The sequence below is a fragment of the Lepus europaeus genome, chromosome 1, assembly GCF_033115175.1.
Source record: "Lepus europaeus isolate LE1 chromosome 1, mLepTim1.pri, whole genome shotgun sequence".
NCBI lineage: Eukaryota > Metazoa > Chordata > Mammalia > Lagomorpha > Leporidae > Lepus > Lepus europaeus.
The window spans coordinates 160,422,522-160,442,685 of record NC_084827.1 but is presented as its reverse complement, the minus strand read 5'-3'; the positions used below and the strand labels follow the sequence as shown (position 1 = coordinate 160,442,685).

The 20,164-nt window shown below is 41.1% G+C and overlaps 1 pseudogene; it reads right to left on the bottom strand.

Annotated features, from left to right (window-relative positions):
* Positions 1-7,955: 7,955 nt before the first annotated feature.
* On the bottom strand, positions 7,956-8,570 carry LOC133763437 (small ribosomal subunit protein eS8-like; annotated as a pseudogene).
* Positions 8,571-20,164: the final 11,594 nt, after the last annotated feature.

The window sequence follows — 20,164 nt, the reverse complement described above, 5'->3', positions numbered from 1 at the left end:
ATTCAGTGTTTTAAGTCTATACTTTGGTGATAAATGGATTTTGTTAAGTTGAAGCCCACACATGAGATACTCAGTAAATGATTTCTGGTAGGCAACAATGATTGTAAAAAGATTCCCACAGAAGCTAAACAATAAAAACATGCTTGCAGCTTTAAAGAAACTTGAGAAAAGTTAAAGTTTGCAACATATGGGTATAAGAATCTTAATATTAAAAAATTGTGACGAAAAATTCAAGCATTTTCAGAAGTAGACAAATAATATATTGGTCCCACGCATTCATTACTAAGCTTCAACAATGAGCAGTTTATGACCAATGTTATTTTTGTAGAACTGCTTTCATTCCTCCTTCCCCTGATTATTTTGAAGCAGATCCTAGACATATTATATCATTAATACAATTTACAGCTCAAGAAGTCTATGGAGGGACTGGCTCTGTGGTGTAGCTGGTAAAGCCTCCTTCAGTACCAGCATCTCATATGGGCACTGGTTTGAGTCCCAGTTGCTCCACTTTTGACCCAGCTCTCTGCTATGGCCTGGGAAAGCAGTGGAAGATGGTCCGAGTGCTTGGGCCCCCTGCACCCATGTGGGAGACCTGGAAGAAGTTCCTGGCTCCTGGCTTCGGATTGGCCCAGATCCAGCTGTTGCAGTCAACTGGGGAGTGAACCAGGGGATGGAAGACCTCTCTCTCTGCCTCTGCCTCTGTAATTCTGCCTTTCAAATAAATAAGTATTTAAATAAAAAGAAGCCTATGGAAAATAGAATCAAAAGATATGTTTTTTGGAGAACAAAGTTGTTGAAGTCCATACTCTTTTTATAATATGCATTTCCCAATAACTTTCTGGAGGCCCCTCAGATATACAGTAATGCACAGTAATCATTCCCCCACCCCAAGACAGAAATTCTGTGAGAGCATCACAGCTCTCACGCTTCCTCAACTGTTTTAGGACTGCTCTCTTGCTTGACTCCCTCTTCTTCCCCTTTACTTAGAAATACAATGAATCAGGATTCAGAAAAGTCCATATGAATGAGATTGGCTAAATTTCTTTACATTCTCTTTTTCTTTTTTATGCTTTGCTGCTGTTTTGGTTGAAGAAAGCATGTCCTTTGTCCTAGAATTCCTACATTTTGAATTTTGCTGGTCTCATTCTCATGACTATGTAAGATATAATTCACCCTGTTTCATACTGGTACTGCCAAGTGAAATTCAGTACTCAGGGCGTTTTGTTAAACTCTCACATTTGTATCTTCCTTCTCTCACTCTCCGAACTCCCAGTTCTTAACAATAGCACATAATTACTCATTTGCACAAAGCAATTTCAGAGAAACGAGTCCAGCACTACCACCTACACTATGATTATTGAAGCTAATTTGTAGTAATTTTGTAATGCGTTTTGTCCTTAGGTATGTACAATTAAATTCAGTGGTGTACTGGCAAGTGTTTAACAATCAGCACTCTGAAACAAACAACACAATAAAACCAAAGTAAATAAAAACCTGATTTGTAGCATCTCTTGACTTCATGATGTCAATTTCCTCATTGTGTCAGTCCTCAAGAGGCCAACTTGATGTCCCTGAGTGCAGAGTTGGGAAGAGATCGAGAGTACTGCCACTGGCTTCAGAGCACCACTGGGAAATGCCTCTGTTTTGAAATCACTTGAAAGATTTCTACCTGATTGTGCTACTAACTTGTGACACAATTAGGTTCTTTTGTCCTATTTCACTTCAAAGTTTTAGGGATTACTTTTCAAATTTAAGTATTGCTTTAAAATTATGCAAAACTAATTATGTGGTTTCGATGTCAAATCTACAAATACTCGAAAAGTCTATTTTAAAAATAATATTGTATCCTTCCATTTCTTTCTTTTTAATTTTTTTTTTAATTTGAGAGGTGGAGAGACCAAAAAAGAGCTTAACGACAAGAGGGAGGGAAGGAGGGAGGGAAGAGAGAGAGAGAGAAAGAGAGAGAGAGAGAGATTGAGCACTCTTATCTGTTGGTTCACTCTCCAAATGCCCACAAGGCTGGGGCTGGGGCTTCATTGGGCTGAAGACTGGAGCCAGGAATTCCATCCAGATATCCCACTTGGGTGGCAGGAACCTGGTTATTTGAGTCATCACCACTATCTCCCTGGGTCTTCATTAGCAGAAAGCTAGAGTTAGGAACCAGAACTGAGTATTAAATCCGGAGACTGTCATAGCATGTGGGCATCTTAACCGTGAGACTAAACACCCACCCTCCATTTCTTTCCTATTATAAATTTTATACACACACACACATTTCCATTCTTAGATACACAGTAGCACTTTTACTTAAGTACATTTTTCTACAACTTGCTTTTTCTCCTAATAGTATATCTTGGATATCATTTCATGGTGGCATATAGAATATATTTTATACCTTATTCCATTTTGTTTTCTCTATATTTTTTAAAATGTTATTTTTATTTATTTAAAAGGCAGAGAGGACAGAGACAGAAGGAGAGAATCCTATTTGCTGGCTCACTCCTCAAATGCCCACAATATCTAAGGCTAGGCCTGGAGAAAGCCAGGATTTGGAAACTCAATTCAGGTTTCCAAGTGGGTGGCAGGGACCCAATTATTTGAGCCATTATTTGTTGTCTCTCAGGATCTGCAGTAGCAGATTGCTGGACTTAGGAACATTGTCGAAACTTGAACTCAAGCGCTGACATGGGAATGAGCATCCCAAGTCATATCTTAGCTACTACAACCCATATCTTAGCTACTACACCAAATGCCCACCCTTTACTCTTTTTCCAGCTAAATAGGATTCCATTTGTACTCTGGATGAATCATAGTTTATTCAACTGCTCTCCTCCTGGTTGACAATTGAGTTGTTTCTATACTTTTAGCTATTTTTTTAAAATTATTTTTTGACAGGCAGAGTGGACAGTGAGAGAGAGACAGAGAGAAAGGTCTTCCTTTTGCCGTTGGTTCACCCTCCAATGGCCGCCGTGGTAGGCGCGCTGTGGCTGGCGCACCGCGCTGATCCGATGGCAGGAGCCAGGTGCTTCTCCTGGTCTCCCATGGGGTGCAGGGCCCAAGCACTTGGGCCATCCTCCACTGCACTCCCTGGCCACAGCAGAGAGCTGGCCTGGAAGAGAGGCATCCGGGACAGGATCGGTGCCCTGGCCGGGACTAGAACCCGGTGTGCCGGAGCCGCAAGGCGGAGGATTAGCCTTGTGAGCCACGGCGCAGGCCAACTTTTAGCTATTTTTTAATGTTAACTAGTTAGTATCTTTAATAGTTTAGAACCCAGATGTTACAAACGAGTACACAGTGAAAATACTGCTCTTAGCTCTATTCCAAGATAGTTTCTGCTCCTGAGGCAACATGGTATTATGGGTGTGTTTAGCTCACAGACACGTCATTTGTGTTTGCAAGATGAGAACTATTATTATCAACCATGTTTAGGAAGAAGATACATAAGGAGTAAAGTGATAAAGTGTCTCACTCGATTTCTGTCAATATCATGTCATTGGATCTAGAACTAGGCATTAGGCTTCCAGATTGCACTTGGTTTTTCTTTCTTATTATTTGAGGGAGGGAGGGAAGGAGAGAAAGAGAGAGAGAGAGAGAGAACCATCTGCTCTCAAATACCTGCAACAGACAGGGTAGGCCAAGGTCAGATACCAGAGCCAAGAACTCAATCTAGGTCTCACACATAGGTGGTAGGAACCCAATTATGTGATCCACCACCGCTGCCTCTCAGGGTCTCCACTGTCAGGAATCTGGAATTAGGAGCTGGATCTGCTAATTATTCCCAGGCACTCCAGTGTGGGATATAGGTATATTAATGAACCACTGAGCCACTAGGCCAAATGTACATCCCAGCAGTGGCTTTTCTGTCCCATGTATACACATTCACCCTTTCAGTTTCCACATCAGGATAGCAGTTACAAAGGTATTATTGGTAAAATCACCTTTGTCTGAATTGAAGTCTGTTAGTAGTGATCTGAGAGGAATAATCATTATTAAGATCATCATCATCATCACCAAATGATGAATTTGCCTTAATTATATTCTAATGTGAACAAAAATAGTGGCATGCTGAGAGTTAGATAAAGCAAATTAAATAAGAAATCATTATCTAAAGTAAATGACTCTAATCAAGATGCAACTTTCAAAATATGCAAAAGTCATGTTTTACTCTATCAAAGGCAGTTTAACAAGAGCTTAGTAGTAAAAAGAAAAAAGAAAATACAACATAATTAGCAACTGCCCATATTACACATATTTTGGGTACTGTGTTAGCTTATAGCTATCACGTAAGGAGAAAGGTCAAAGTCTGTGGCAGGTTCTTAAGTCCTCTAAATGATCCCAATATTCAGACTCTTGTGTGGTTTCCTGTCACAGTGAATTGGGGATGACCCTGTGATCAATCAACAAGGGTGGAAGTAGCCATGTGTGACTCCCAAGACTGGGTCACAAAAGGCCTTGTAGCTCTGCTTTTGTCTCCTTGTCCTGGGGGAGGTCAGCTTCCTGATAGGAGGATATTCAAGTTGGACCACAAGAAGCTGGGTCAAGGCTCTCAACCAATAGCCAGGACCAGTTTGCCAGCCACCATGAGTAAGCCACCATAGAAGGACATCTTCTAGCCGATTAGGTAACTACAGAAGACTGCAGTCTGGAGGCAACTCATTGCAAACGTATGAGAAACCTGAACTAGAGCATCACAGCTGGGCCACTCCGGAATCCCAGCACACAGAGAATCAGTCCATATTGCTGCTGTTTTATGTCGGCAAGTTTTGTGAGTGATTTGTTACTCAGCCTGTATTCATATCATGCATGCAGTATCCAAATTATAAGCTAGTAGATAATCATTTTATAATAAGTTTGGAAATTGGCATTTTCTAGATAATACTTGTTACTTTTTTTTCCGATTGTAACAGTAGAAAAATTGGAAAGTATAACGGCATTGTGGGAAAAATTAGAAATCACTTTCCAGTATGAGATAGGTCACATTTTCCCTATTATCAAAGTTGGAGACCCAAGACGCAGAGAAAGAATTAATTTTCCCAAGTTATACAGTTATTAAATAGTATAGTGATAGCTTACTTAATTGAACTATGTAATACGTTTCTGTACCCTGCTAAAAACTATTTTTTGAATGGAAACCATACAGTAATACAACATTGCCAAGCCATGGTTTCTGCTTGTTTATTCATCCATACATTCACCAAACAGCTACAGGGCACTGCTACATATTAGACTATTAAAAAGATACCTACTGCTTGCTCTCCAGACATGAGAGCATAGTAGAAGACACTGCAATTAAAAGATAAGCACACAGTGAGTGTGATTCACTGAAATTGCTGTAAGTGCCAGGAAGAAGATGACCGCGTATTGAGACAGAATGCCAGAGATCACAGTGACGGGTCAGGAAAAGTAGATGCAATTATGCACAGCTCAGTGATGAGTGCACTTTCTGAGAACATGTCTGTCCTGTGTTTCCAGGTGATTTTTTCTTGTGTGAGCATCATTGAGTGTACTTACAAAAACCTTCTATCACTGTAATCTTTTTACTTTATGAAGTTTCCACTTTTAAAATTATTTTTAAAAGATTCATTTATTTGGATGATGAAATTACAGAGAGAGAAGGGGAGACAGAGAAAGATCTTACATCTGTAGGTCCACTCCCCGAATTGTTGCAGTTGAGGCCAGGAACCAAAAACTCCATCCAGGTTTCCCACACAGGTGGCAGGGTCCTCAGCACTTCAGCTATCTTCCTCTGCTTTCCCAGGAGCATGTAGCAGGGAGTTGGATTGGAAGTGGAGCAGCTGAGACTTGAACCAGTGCTCATATGGGACACTGGCATTGCAGGTGGCTGCTTAACCCACTGCGCCACAACACAGGGCCCTAACTAATTTTAAAAACTTTACATCTTTTGTAGTAATACTTAAAACAAACACATTGTGCAACTATACTAAATATATTCTCTCCTTATAGCTTTACTCTATCAGGCTTTTATTCTATTGTAAAATTATTTTACTTTTTTCTCCTTCAAGTTGCTGCTGCTACTTCTTCTTTTTATAGAAACTAAGACAAAACATACCTGTTAGCCTAGGCCTACATTCACAGGGTCAGGACTCTCAGTGTCACTATCTTTCATATCTATGTCTTGTCTCACAGAAAGGTCTTTAGGGGCAATGACAATGGCGCTGTCATCTAGAATAGAAATGCCTTCCTCTGAATAACTCCTAGTTGACTTTTGTGAGACTTTTATAAAAAATATATTTTTTGATAAGTAGAAGAAGGACATTTGAAAGTAATGGTAATAGTATAGTAAATACACAAGCCAGTATCATTATCAGTCTTATGTGTTATACGTAACTGTATGTGCTATACTTTTCCGCAACTGACAGCACCATGGGCTCATTTATATCAGCATCACCACAAACACGTAATTAATGTGCTACACCACAACATTACCATGGATATGATGTCTTTAGGTGAAAGGAATTTTTCAAAGGTATTATAATATTATGGGACCAACATTATACACACACACACACACACACATATATATATGTGCAACTATATATATATATGGTCCATCACTGACTGGAATGTTATGTGGTAGATGACTGCAGTTTAGTTTAGCTGCCTTCTGTACAAAGCAGGGATCAATCAGATGAAGACCAAGGGTCAGAATATTCCAGGCTAAGTTAACAGAATGTGCTAAGACCCTGAGGAGGGAAATTGATTGAGATAATTATAGAATCAAAGGTAATGTCTCTGCAGAGTGAAACATGAGGGAAGAGAAGTGCAAGATCAGCTGTAGATGTGCCTGGGCCAAGGTCATGTGTAGGACTTAGCATGGGATGTGCTACAATCTGTGGGTTTTATCTTGAGAGCAAAGGAACACTTTGCTCTCAGAACTCTTCTGTTCTGCACTGGAATATTATTCCATCTGCTGTGTGGAGAAAGTTAGAGAAGGCGGAGGTGGAGAAGGACGACTGGCAGGGAGGCTTTTGCAGTGTGCTAGCTGATACGATGATAGAGTGTAATGAACAAGTTTGAGGTTGTTAGAAGGAATTGAGTCTTGACAATGGATTGAGTGTGAAGACAAAATAAAGCCTACAGAAATGAGCACCAGAGCGAATCAAAGTGATGTTTACAAAGGTGAGGAAGAACATATTTGGCTGGAGTACCAAGACTTCATTTTTATACATTGTGACTGTCAATTCCATGGTGTTTGGGCAAGCTAACAGGATTTGGCCAGTACTTGGAAAGGGATTTGTCTCATATCCAGATTCTAGTTTGCTAGCATGTGGCCATTTGCAGATACCATCGATCACCCATTATCCAGGCATTTTCTCATGCGTTTCTTTAGCTGATGATCTTGTTTTATGATCTCAAACTGCAGATAAGGAAACATGTAACAAGTTAGCACAACTCTGGCTGTAGAACTCTCTAGGATTTGAAGAGTTGCTGCTAATCACATGAGAGCAGTCATTTGAAGGTCTTTTTTTGAAGAAAAGCTCTACACTTTTCCCTTTTGGGGACTAGAAGGTTTTCTTCTTCAAAGATCGTGAATTTGCTATTAAAAAATCTTTGTTGTTCTCCACAGGGTCACGGTGTCCCTGGTGTTTATAGTGTAAAACACATTCATTAACTGGCTGAACATGGAACTATTTCATCACAGTGTATGCAAACTTTAGGCAGAGATACCACTTATTGATGTATTTAACAATCTTAATCTGGCTTGTTCCGAGGTAACATGCATATGTAGATTCCTCCTTTCAGAATTTAACGTATCTAAAAATGTTTTTAAAAGTGGCAAGCTATAATCACATACTTGGGTAAAAATAGATGGCCCTTTTCATAAAAATATAGAAAATAAAACATAAAATAATGCAATATTTGAGACATCTCTCTGTTTTGCTTGTTTTTTTAGGAAATAGTACAATAAACACCTTTATTACATGATGGAGGACTTATTTGCCTTTCTGGACCCTGATTTGCCTCAGATAGAACTCTAGCTCCTTGCCTTCTAGTACATATCCACCTGCTGGGCCACACTGGCCAGGTCTTGATGCTGTACACGCAAGATGCTTGCCCTGTTGGAACTGCTCCTCCAGACAACTGCTGATGTTGGCATTCTTTTTCCTTTTATCATATTGCTTCTGAGTTTTCCTTGATCGCTTTTTGTTTAAAATCTCTTCCTCCTCAGGAGTCAGCTTGGCCCCCTTCTTGCAGCCCAGGGGCCGTGCATAATGGGACTCCTAGCACTGTCGGCATGGCGTGCTGTCTATCAGCATGATGCAGTTCTTCACCAGGGTCTTGGTGTGGACCAGCTCGTTATTGGAGGTGTTGTAGACAACACCAATGAGCCTTGTTTTGTGAGTACAGCACTTGGAGCCCCAGGAGAAGTTCCTCATGTCCAGCCTCAGAGCACCCATGCTGTACGTATGCACTGGGGGCTGGGTGGTCAAGCTCAGACTTCCACTTCTTAAGGTCAGGATTGCTTTTGCCCCAGTTTGTGGTGCTTGTGCCAGCTGTCCCGAGAGATGCCCGTACTCGGTGGCACTGGCTGGAAACAGCTGAAACATCTCTTAACACTCAAAATAAAAATAGGTCTCTCAGGTAATTCTTTGGTTATTTATCTCTTCTAAAAATGGCTCTATGGGTGTTGATGTTTTCTGACCATCAGAAAGAATTCTTTTCTTGAGAATTCCTCTCCTTTGACTTTGCCTCCTTGACTGTAGGATTTCTCTCATGTGTCTTCTTGGAGTACAGTATTCTGCCTTGAACTGTGTAAGCTCATTAGTGACACAGGCATTGTGACACAGAAGGAAGAACACCAGCCCTGACATGTGGGATTTTGCTTAGTCAACCCCCTGGAGCCCATTCCTTACAAGCAAGTAAAACACTTTTGACTCTGCTTGGCTTGGATTGGGTGAAGATTTCCTGAGCTGGACATGAATTCAAATACCATCAATATAACACTGAGGCAAGGTGTTATTTTGATCCCATCTGCTTAAAAGAGGTTTTCTTTCATCAGCCCCTTCTCTGTCTTGCTGTCCCTGTCAAAGCAAAGACCAGCTTCTTCTCTTCCCTGGACAGTTGAACAGACTCCTGCTGACCCCAGCTGATTCCTTCATTTTCTCTTCCACAGTGCTGCCATTGCCATCTTTCCCAAGATCAGACTCACCACGCTGGGTCCCTGCTGAAACCTAGCTGTGCCTCTCTGAGTCTTAAATAAAAGCCCAAAGTTGTGACAAGGCTTGCAGGGATTCCCCTAAACACTTCCTCCTCTGTTCTGCCCCTGCTGTTCCAGCTACAGGACTTACCTTCCACCCTCCACACGTGCCCTGTGACTGTGCCCTCTGGGTCTAAATTGCTTTCCCTTCCTTGAATCACCATTCTCCTATTCAGTATGATGAACCACTCCAACTAGCTTGTTCGCTTGTTTTCTCTCTTTCCTTCTTTCTCTTTTTTTCCTCATTCTTTCTTTCCTCTTTTAAAATATTTGTTTATTTATTTAAAGGTAGAATGACAGAGAGGGAGGGAGAGGTTGAGGAGGGAGAAAGAGAGAGAGAAAGAAATGTCTTCCATTTTCTGGTTTACTCCCCAAATGGCTGCAAGCTGGGAACCAGGAACTCCGTCCTGGTCTCTCACATGGTTGGCAGGGGCCCAAGTACTTGTCTTTTCTTCTGCTGCTTTTTCAGGAGCATTAGCAGGAAGCCGGATTGGAAGCAGAATAGCCAGAATTTGAGTCAGCACTCTGATTTGGATGCTGGCTTTGCAAGAGGAAGCTTAACCCAATGTGCCTCACACTGGCATTTCCTCCTTATCTTTCTTGCCCTTGCTTAAACTTCACTTCCTCTTATGTCTCCCTTGTCTCCCTCAACCCCTTGGCTTCCATACTTTATTTCTCTCTTCTGTTTCCCAGTGGTTTGAGCCCTTCCTCAAACACAGTCCCTTTCACATTGCTTTGTAATTACTCTTGTAACCTGAATGTTCCAGGCTTCATCAGTCAGGAAAAACCACCTTCCGCCCAGCATCCCATTGAAAGTGCTCCTTTGTTCACACAGAAGCTTCCCTGCGAATCTGTGGGCATTCCATGGTAGGCCATAGCGGGCCCATGGGAGGCATTGCTCCCTTTTCCTACGTGGTCAGTGAGGTTGGCTGTCACCATGCCTATTGGGGAAGGATAGAAGAGATGGGTAAGGAGTTGTGCTGCTTCCCTGTATCCACCAGTTGAGATGTAGATCTCTGTCGGGGCTCTGCTGGTGCCTTTTTGAGTGGGAAAATGGTTTTCTCTTTGTGGAATGTTCACTAGGGGATGGAATCCTCCATGTTAACATAGACAATGTCCACACTCACAAGGCCATGGATCTGAGTTGGGGTGTGTTCCAGTGAAAAGCTGCATTGATGGTCCCCATGAGAATGGTGATATGAAATATTTAAAATGAGTATGTGAATCCTGGCTTAATTTCCAGGAGTCACAGTCTAGACTAGAGATAAGAAATTCTTTCTCTGCAGGCCAGTCTTTCTTCCTTCTATTCTTGGTTGGGAAACAACTCGTTTTACAGCTTTGAGGCCCCTAGGGACTTATTCTGCCTGATGGAAAAGAAGGATTTCTTAGATGAAAGAAAAAAAGATTATGACTATTGCATATGAAGAACGAGGGATGCTTCTGAAAATTTCTGGCATAGATGAAGACGTCCCAATATGTTTTTGTGGTTTTGCAGCCAAAATCATGTTAACTCCATGAATGATGGGACTTGACAGGGGAAAGGTAACCTGAGCTTACATTAAGATTCTTTGGTGATGTGATAATGTATCCAGAAAGTACCATAGGCAACAGACTGATAGATTAAAAATTAAAATATTTTCTTATGCATATAATTAACATGTCATTAACAGTTCAGATCTTCATTAAGTGTATCATCTGCTCACAGAGGGAATTTTAGGACTACATAGACATTTTATTCCCCCGTGAAGGGAATTTTTAACCAATCATGTAAAGTTGTCCTTCCACATCTCTTGCAGAAAGGAATCAAAATTACTGCTTCTTATATGATTCCTTGTGTTGCACTTAGGACTGGGAAGGGTGATGAAGGTAGAATGTGTAGGAGGAAATTTAGTGGTTTTATCAAAAAGGTCAGTTGGGTGTTCACCTTCACAATTTCCACTGTATCTCAATTTCATATGTGACTCTTCTGAACATTATGGATAACCTTTAAAATACTTATGCTGCTTTCTTATAGCATCTAAACCAGAAGTCTTTTTTTTTTAAATGCTATAATCTATTTAGAAGTAATTTTGTGTTATAGCCAGGGGTAATCTCATCACTGAACAATACATCTATTTTTATAAATCTATTTCTCAGAGCCTGTCCATATTTTGAAGAAATCCCCAATGTAGGAGGCAGGATACAAAATTGAATACTATCATGTAATATCCCCAAAGGGACTTGTTTATTGTTTTCTTATCCAGTTGCCCATGGCTACAGGGAAAGATTTTTCAAAATTTAATACAAATTGTGTTAACTTGTTTTTCTTCTTGACACCCTAAAGTCTTCCTTGATCACAGTAGATTTTAGAGGAAAGGAAAAAAATCTTTTAGATCTCTCTGTGTTAAGGGGGCACTCAGATAATTTTTCCATTGCCCTTGCACAGAGCTGTTAACTGTGGGAAAGATAAAGATATTTCAGAGTAAGCATTCTGGAACCTCAATAAAAGCTATTTGCTCTTCTCAAGCACGAAGGTCTTGGGCATTAACTGAAGGGAATTAGTTATTGAAGGATTTTATTATGAAGTTGTTTTATCTAAAAGATAAATTTATCTAAAAGACAAATTTCATTTGTCATATTATCTGAGTATCAATTAGTCAATGGATACTTGTTTACTCAGAAGCTATTATATTTTGTGTTCTTTCATCTCTTCTGTATAATGGTATTCATCAGAAGCTTGCCCTTCATTGGGTTTGCAAACTGTAGTCATTTCAAAATGAGCCACAGACTTCAGAATCTGAAGGAAGGGGCACCTCCAAGGTTCATTGGGTTATGGAATTCCCCACATCTTATTGCAAACGTTAAAATGCAGCTAATATGAAAGAATATGTGCTCTAATTTATTTTAATTTCCTTGAATTAATTTTATAACAGAAGAGGTTAGTCCCCATGTGATTTAGAAGGAGAAAATCTAAAGAGCAGAGATGTTAGTGTTTATCTGGCTGAAGGAACAGCCTCTTTGTGTTCAGCACACCTAGTAATGTAAGCCTTTGGTGAAGCAGATCATTAACCCCACTGCCACAGTTTGAGTGAAGTTTGGCACAAAACCATCCAGTTCCCTTGGCTGTAATTCTATGTTCACAAACATGTGACTGTGTACTTTGTCTTCCCAAGGTCAGAGGACGCATGGTGTGTCAAGATCTGCCAACATTGGTGATCTGTCTCATGCTTGCCCTGGAGCATAGTTGACTCTTTAAAGTACCGGGACGTGGAGACAGAAGTCATTTTTATTCCCTTTCCAATAGAATGCTCACATTGTAATACCCACAAGGCTTTCAACCCTTTGTCCATAAGTTGTCCCTGTGTCCTGAATATCTGCATCTCTAAATGACCATGACCCTCTTGTGTTTGCTGGTGGACAACAGAAGAGATGCCTAGAGCTAACAACTAGAGCTCCAGAAAAAGGAACAAGATCCCTGACTCATTTTAAGGTCTTTCTCTAAAGAAGTGATTACAGACTGGTTGTTTCCTACATCCATTAAGCTTCTCCCATTGCAAGGCTCCAGTGGGCCTCATCCAGAATCCACCAGTTGTAATCAAGTGGTAAATATTCGGAAGAGATTTTAGGGATTAAGATTTTTGTGCAAAGACAATTCAGGCAGGAATTTGTTATTTATCTTCCTTCTGATGAAATACATAGACACAGGAATGGACAATGTCACTATGGGTCTACTTCATCTGAGAACGATGGTAATAATATTTCTTTTTGATAGGCAGAGTTAGACAGTGAGAGAGACAGAGAGAAAGGTCTTCCTTTTTCCGTTGGTTCACCCCCGAAGTGGCTGCTATGGCCGGTGTGTTGCGGCTGGCGTGCTGTGGCCGGCGTGCTAAGCTGATCTGAAGCCAGGAGCCAGGTGCTTCCTCCTGGTCTCCTGTGCAGTTGCAGGGCACAAGAACCTGGGCCATCCTCCACTGCCTTCCCGGGCCACAGCAGAGAGCTGGACTGGAAGAGGAGCAACCGGGACAGAATCCGGCACCCCAAGTGGGACTAGAACCCGGGGTGCCAGCGCCGCAGGCGGAGGATTAGCCTAGCGAGCCGCGGAGCCGGCCCATGGTAATAATATTAACAATCTTTGTTCTGAGAAGAAGGAAAAAGTCTTCATTGGCTGGTGTGAAAGAGAAATCTTTATATGTCTTCATTGAAGGATTTCTTAAACAATTAGAGAAAAGACACAAAAAGCTACTAGGCGGCTACATTCCTCAAAGTAGAACATTTGTGGTTCTATAAGAAGAAGGAGAGAAAGACAAAGGGCAAGAGAGAAGGAGAGAAAGAGAGAGGAGAGAGAGGTGTTTCTTTCTAAGTGCATGCTCTGAAGTTATGCGAGGACATAGTGAAAAGGTGGCTATTTGCAAACCAGAAAGAAGTCCTCACTAGAAGTTGGCCAAGCTGATACCTTGATCTTGGACTTTCAACCTCTACAACTATGAATAAATGAAAATCAGAGAAGAAATAAACAAAATTTAAACCTAATAAAAAAGTCTATTGTTTAAGCCATTCAGCCTATGGTTTTTAGTATGGCACCCCAAACAGACTAATACCTATTATCAACAGGTTTGTATAAAAATCCTTTAGTTTAGTTAGTGTGACTCAGCTCTAGATTCTGCTCTACCTAGGAAGAAGGGTGACCTGATAAAACTCAGATTATGTGTCCCAAACAAACCAAGGTCAGACTCATAGGAAACATCACCAAGAGATAACATCTCATGATACCCCGCCTGGATAGCCAGCCATCAGCACAGATGCTCTCACCTTTCTCCTGTCATTGTCTCTCTTTCTCTAACCTCTTCTCGTAGTATAAACTACAACATAGTTTGGGAGAGGGGGATATACAATTAAATCGTTTGAAATATGAACAATGCATAGCTAAGAGGAATTATTTCTGTATAGAACTTCTCAGCACATATATTAGCTTTTCACAGCAAAGGGCAGAGAATGGGCAGAACTGCCTGCACTAATCAGGAAATCTACTTGAAATTTTACTTTTTGCTTAAAAACTCATGCAAAGTTTGTATTTGCTACATAACACTGCCATGTTGCTGTAATCTAAAAAGAATATCCTTTCTCTCAGATCTTTATGTAAAATTTATGTCTCAGCAAAATGAGTCTCATTTATTTGTGTATTTCCCTAAGTCCTGGCCCAACACATGCACTCCAGTGAAAAACAGAAATAACATGAAAAATGGGAGCTTTCATAACAAAATCTGAGCTCCACTGCATGGTGTACAAAGTCCCATGTCATCTCTCTTTGGTGCTATAATTACTTTCTTTTTTTTTTTTTTAATACTTTATGCTCTAGATTTACTGGTGTTTCTGGCATAGTTTCTATTATCCTTAGACCCTTGTTTACACATGTTGTTCCCTTCACCTGGAATGCATTTTTTAATTGCATCTGCTCTATCACTGTCCACCTATAAAGCTCCTGTCCATCCTCCAAAACTCAGCTCATTTGTCCCCTTCTTCCCTGAAAAACTTCTTTGACTTTCCCAAGTAAAGTCCATCATGTTTTCCTTTGTTAAAGTACAAACCGGATATTGCCAAGCCCTGCAGTTTTCTGGGGATAGTCCTTTCCATTAAAGGCCACATATATTGGGTGGATCCCCATCTCACATTTAATACAAGATAAAATGCTCTTCCAAACATTTCCAAGGATTCTCAGGAAGCCTTACAAATTCTTGCTTTTTGAATTTCCTGTTTTCCAGCTTGTTTCCCTGCTTCTTCATAGTCATGAACTAGCATCTTCCAGAATCCTCCAAAACATCAGTAACAAGAATACTGTATGTTGTGTGGAAGTTCCTAACAGCAACTCTTTAACATCCCAGAACAACCAATGTAAACCACAGTAGCTGTGTGTGGTGGATGCTGTGATGTGCCAGCCAGATCCAGCTGTGGGAAGGAAGGACTTGTTTTCTCAGGTGTTGAGAGGGGCAGACAGATTTTAGTTGCCAAAAACCTTCAGGAATTGCATGAGCTGAAGAAAGCAGCATTCCTCTAGGTTTTGGATCTTCCTGGAGTAGCATCTCTCTAATGACTGTGTAAAGTTCTTCCTTGCCACCCGACTTAAGACAATTCTGAAGGGCTACTCAACTTGAGAAAGACATATGGAGTTGGCTGAGGTCTTCGCCAAGGCTGCACCATAGTTAACTTCTCTTTCTTCCCATCCTGCTTCCACTACCTTATTTCCTCTGGGGTCTGACCCCATAAAGTACTTTTTCTCCAATGACTTCCTGCGTGATCATCTTCTTAGAGTGTGTTTCTCAGGGAACAAAACCTGAGACAATCAGCTTTACAAGATAATTATTGTACCTAAGCAGGAGTTTTGTGCTTGTTTGTACAATGGCAATCATACTAATATCTGTCACGTGGAATTAGGATGTGTATTAAAACAGATGACAGGGGCTGGTGCTGTGGTGTAGCTGGTAAAGCTGCTGCCTGCAGTGCTGGCATCCCATATGGGTGCTGGTTCATGTCCTGGCAGCTCCACTTCTGATACAGCTCTCTACTATGGCCTGGAAAAGCAGTAGAAGATGGCCCAACCACTTGAGCCCCTGCACCCATGTGGGAGATCTGGAATAAGTTCTGGGCTCCTGGCTTTGGGTCAGCACAGCTCCGGCCATTGCAGTCATCTGGGGAGTGAACCAGCGGTTGGAAGACCTCTTTCCCTGCCTCTGCCTCTCTGTAATTGTGCCTTTCAAATAAATACAATAAGTCTTTAAAAAATGAAGACATACATAAAATGCTTAGCTGAATGGCTGGTACATTAAAATATGGATAGTCCTTATTAAATTTTACCCATCATTATTATTGTGGTTTTGTTAACATTACTTCTGTATCTAGTGTCAAAATCAGCCATAGCTCTTATTGCGTTGTGTCATTAGAATTGCTTATTTATGTTCTGGGATGTCCATTGAGGAGGAACTCCTCCTCCTTTCTTCTTAGTCAAAAAGAAACTATTTTTTTAATAATATTTATTTATTTATTGGAGAGAGAGAGAGAGAGATCTTTCATCTCCTAGTTCTCTCCCCAAATGGCTGCAATGGTTGGAGCTGGGCCAGGACTAAGGTAGGAGCCTGGAACTCCATCTGGGTCTTCCACATAAGATGGCAGAGTCCCAAGTACTTGGGCAATGTTCCGATGCCTTCCCCAATGCATTAGCAGGGAGCTGGGTCAGAAATGGACCAGCTGGGACTTGAACCGAAACTCATAAGGGAGCCAGCATCACAGGCTATGGCTTACCCTGCTGCACCACAATTCCAGCCCTCAGAAGGAAGCTATTGATAGTACAGCTTGATATGCTCCAATATCAGTGGACACATTTGATTAAGGAGGCTGAGGACCTTCTGGGAGAAAAGGGGTCAAGAATCCACACCTTCCTCCAGTAGCTCAGCCTGTCACTCTTGACTGAGGGGCCCTGGCAAGGGGAAGAGTAGCGAAGGGTAATGAGATGCCTGAGATAAACATCAGGATGGCCCAGGTCCTTGTCACAGACAAACAACAATGAAACACACAGCAGGTCCCCTCCTGCATTCTCAGACCCACTCTGCCTTGAGTTGGAGGGTAGTGAAAAAGTCGTGAATGATAACTTCTGCAGCAAAACAGACCCCGATATTGCTTCCCATCCTTTCATTTATGGAACCAAAGAGAATTAGTTTATAAGCCTGATTCTGTAATGTCTGTCAAGCCAATTCAGTGGTGAATGAGAAGCATTGTAAAAGGATACAGCAAAATGGTACAAGAAGGGGAGACGTGAGCTTTTACATCTCTCCCGAGTGTCATTTCTCTTGGTATTGAGCCAGGTAGGGCTAGCACGAGATAGGGTCTTGAGATCGTTCTCTGACTTTATAACCTTGCATCTTTCTACCCCTTGAGGGATCCAGTCCTCCTTCCTCATAAAATTCAGAGAAGTCAGAAACTAAACACACTGACTCAGATACTCATGGAAAGATTTGTCAATACCATTGTACCTGAGTTACCTCCCTTAGATAATTACAATTTAAATTCAGATAAGGCCATAATAATTAAAGGCAAAAGGAGTTGTGATTTCCAGACATTAAAGCAGGCTGGCATAGAGATTGAATGGGACACAGTTGGGTAGGAAGCCTTCCCTAAGATAACTTAATTATTTCCACTTATATTCCAAAGTACAGACTCTCTTACCTACATGCTGAATCAGATGCCCATACTCTGATTTTTTTGGTCATTATTAGTTCTTCTGAGTCTTTTTGTAGCTAAAACTAACACGTAAAAATAGTGCATTTGTGTATTAGTCAGCTTTTCATTACCTAAAATGAAATACTTGAGGCAGGGCATTTAAGAAAGAAAAGAGGTTTATCAGCTCAACATTACAGAAGTGCAAGGTTGTGAGTCCTCATCTGGTGATGGCCTTGCTGGCAGAGTCCAGAAGCAGCATAGAGCACCACGTGGAAAGAGACAGGGAGCAGATGTGTGGTTTCTCTGCCACTGCCTTATAAAGCCACCAGCTTTAATCATGGTCTAATCAGTTTTTGAAGGCTTTACCTCTAAATACCATGGTCAGATTATCTTTCTGCCCTCTTAGTATTTCACAATGAGTAATAAATTTTGTCATGAGTTTTGGGCCAACAAACCATATTCCCAAACCATTGGAATAAGGGAGAAATTTGATGCCATTTTACAAGTATATAGTAACATTTATTTATAGAAAACAATGATTATTAAGGGCTTTTCATAAAAGGAGATAAGTTCTTATATTAATTATCTATTTTTAAATTTATTTGAAATGTCAGAGTGATAGAGAGAGAGGAATACATATATGTGTATTCCTAGGAGCTAGGAACCCCATCCAGGTGTCCCATGTGGGTAGCAGGAACTCAAGTACTTGAGCCACCTCCTAATGCCTCCAAAGCATATCAGCAGAGAACTGGATCAGAGGTAGAGTAGCTGGGACTGGAACTGGCTCTCCAATATTGGTTGCAGGCCTCCAAGCAGAAGCTTAACCTGCTGCTCTATAACACCTATCCTGTTCATTGGCTTGTAACACAGGGGACAAAAGATTTCTTTTTTCATTCACTGCAAAAAGATTCCTGGCTAACATTCCCTAAACAAAAGATTAACAAGAGCAGAGCATACAAAGTTATTGAATATCTGTTACATGTCACAATCAGACATGAAGATGCACAGAGAGAAATCTGTATATATATATTTAAAGATTTATTTTATTTATTTGAAAGGCACAATTACAGAGAGAAAGGGAGTGGGAGCGGGAGGGGGAGAGAGAGAGAGAGAGAGAGAGAAAGATATCTTCTATCCACTGGTTCATTCCCCAAATGGTAGCAACAGCCAGGGCTGGACCAGACAAAAGCCAGAAGCCAGGAGCTTCTTCCAGGTTTTCTACATGGGTGCAGGGGCCCAAGGACTTAGGTCATTTTACTTTCTTAGTCACATTAGTAGGCAGCTGGATTGGAAATGGAGTAGCTGGGAGTTGAATTGGATCTATATGGAATGCCAGCATTGCAGGCTGTGGCTTTATCCCCATGCCACAATGTCGGCCCCTGTATATGTTTCCGGACAGCTGTGCAGAAGTAGATTAGGAAGACAGTGAAAACTGATCTCACAGTAATAAACTATGGAGGACTTAGCAAAGCCTCCTTTGTCAGGTTCTTCTTGCCACCACTGTGTCTTCAGTCCTTTCCTCCAGGTCTATGGAGGATCTCTCTGGAACGAGGGACTTATGACCTAAGTCAGAGAAAGGTCAGAAAATCCTTTCATGGCCTGTGGCAGGGGATAATGCAGAGAGATCAATACAGAGAACTTCCTGCCTCAGTTGTTTTCTCAAATTCTCTCAGCTTTAAGATGCATCGTCGTCCAGGTGCCATATTTTAAAGCCATGTCCTGAGCCCTATCATTAACAAATGATCCTAAAACAATGGCTTAAAGTAACATCCATTTAGGATCTCATAGGCTGACCTGGGTCCTCTGCTTCATGGTCTTTCACAAGGCTGCAATCAAGGACTCTGGGCTCTCACTTGAGGTACTGGGGGATGACACATCTCCAAGCTCGTTTATGTAGATGTTGGCAGAATTCAGTTACTTGAGAACCATGAAACTTAAGTGCCAAAATCGCAAATTGGCTTTGGTCAGGGCCATTCCTAGTGCTGTGTAATGTGGGCTTCTCTGATAGGGCAGATTGCTTTATCAAAGCCAGTGGAAGTTGATAAGCAAAAGACAAGTGACAGTCTTCTGCGTTCAGTGACAGAAATGCCATCTCCCCCAACATTGCTGTGTTCTCTTGTTTAAAAGCAAGTTATTCAAGGGGAGAAATTACTTGGGAAATGCCAAGACACAGGCCTCCTTGGGCTCAACCTAGAGACTGCCTGGCATAGAGAGGATAAAAAGGTTAAGTATATTCAATGATGCTATAAATAAGACAAAAGCTTCTATTTGATAGCATAGCAATTGCTTAGGCATGTTTAATGAAGAAAGCTCTCCTAGATCAAATCAAATTTCCTTAATTAATGCAGTGCTTTATTCTTCAAACATTCAGCAAACTTCCTCCTCTAATCTTGTGAATCTTTGAAGCGATTATCACATGCTTTCAAACTTCTGCCAAATATTTTCCTCTCTTTTATACCCCTCCCCATAAATCTTTTTTCTTCTAGATCATTAAAGAGAAAGCCTTGTGGAAAGATCACTGTGAGTGTGTGTACTTTTCTTTGAATTGTGGGCAAAGGACGGTGTTTATGAAGGTAAATAAAGCAGAAAGTCTGAAGTCTTATGAGCAACATCCAGCTTCCAGTTAAGCTAAGCAGATTGTATTCCATCTGTAATACACAGCAGGCTATATGCAGATGACTAAAGAAAAGAGTTCTTTATTTTGAGAACATATGGAAGTAGAAAAACTCTCATGTGGAAAAAAAGAAGGAAAGATGT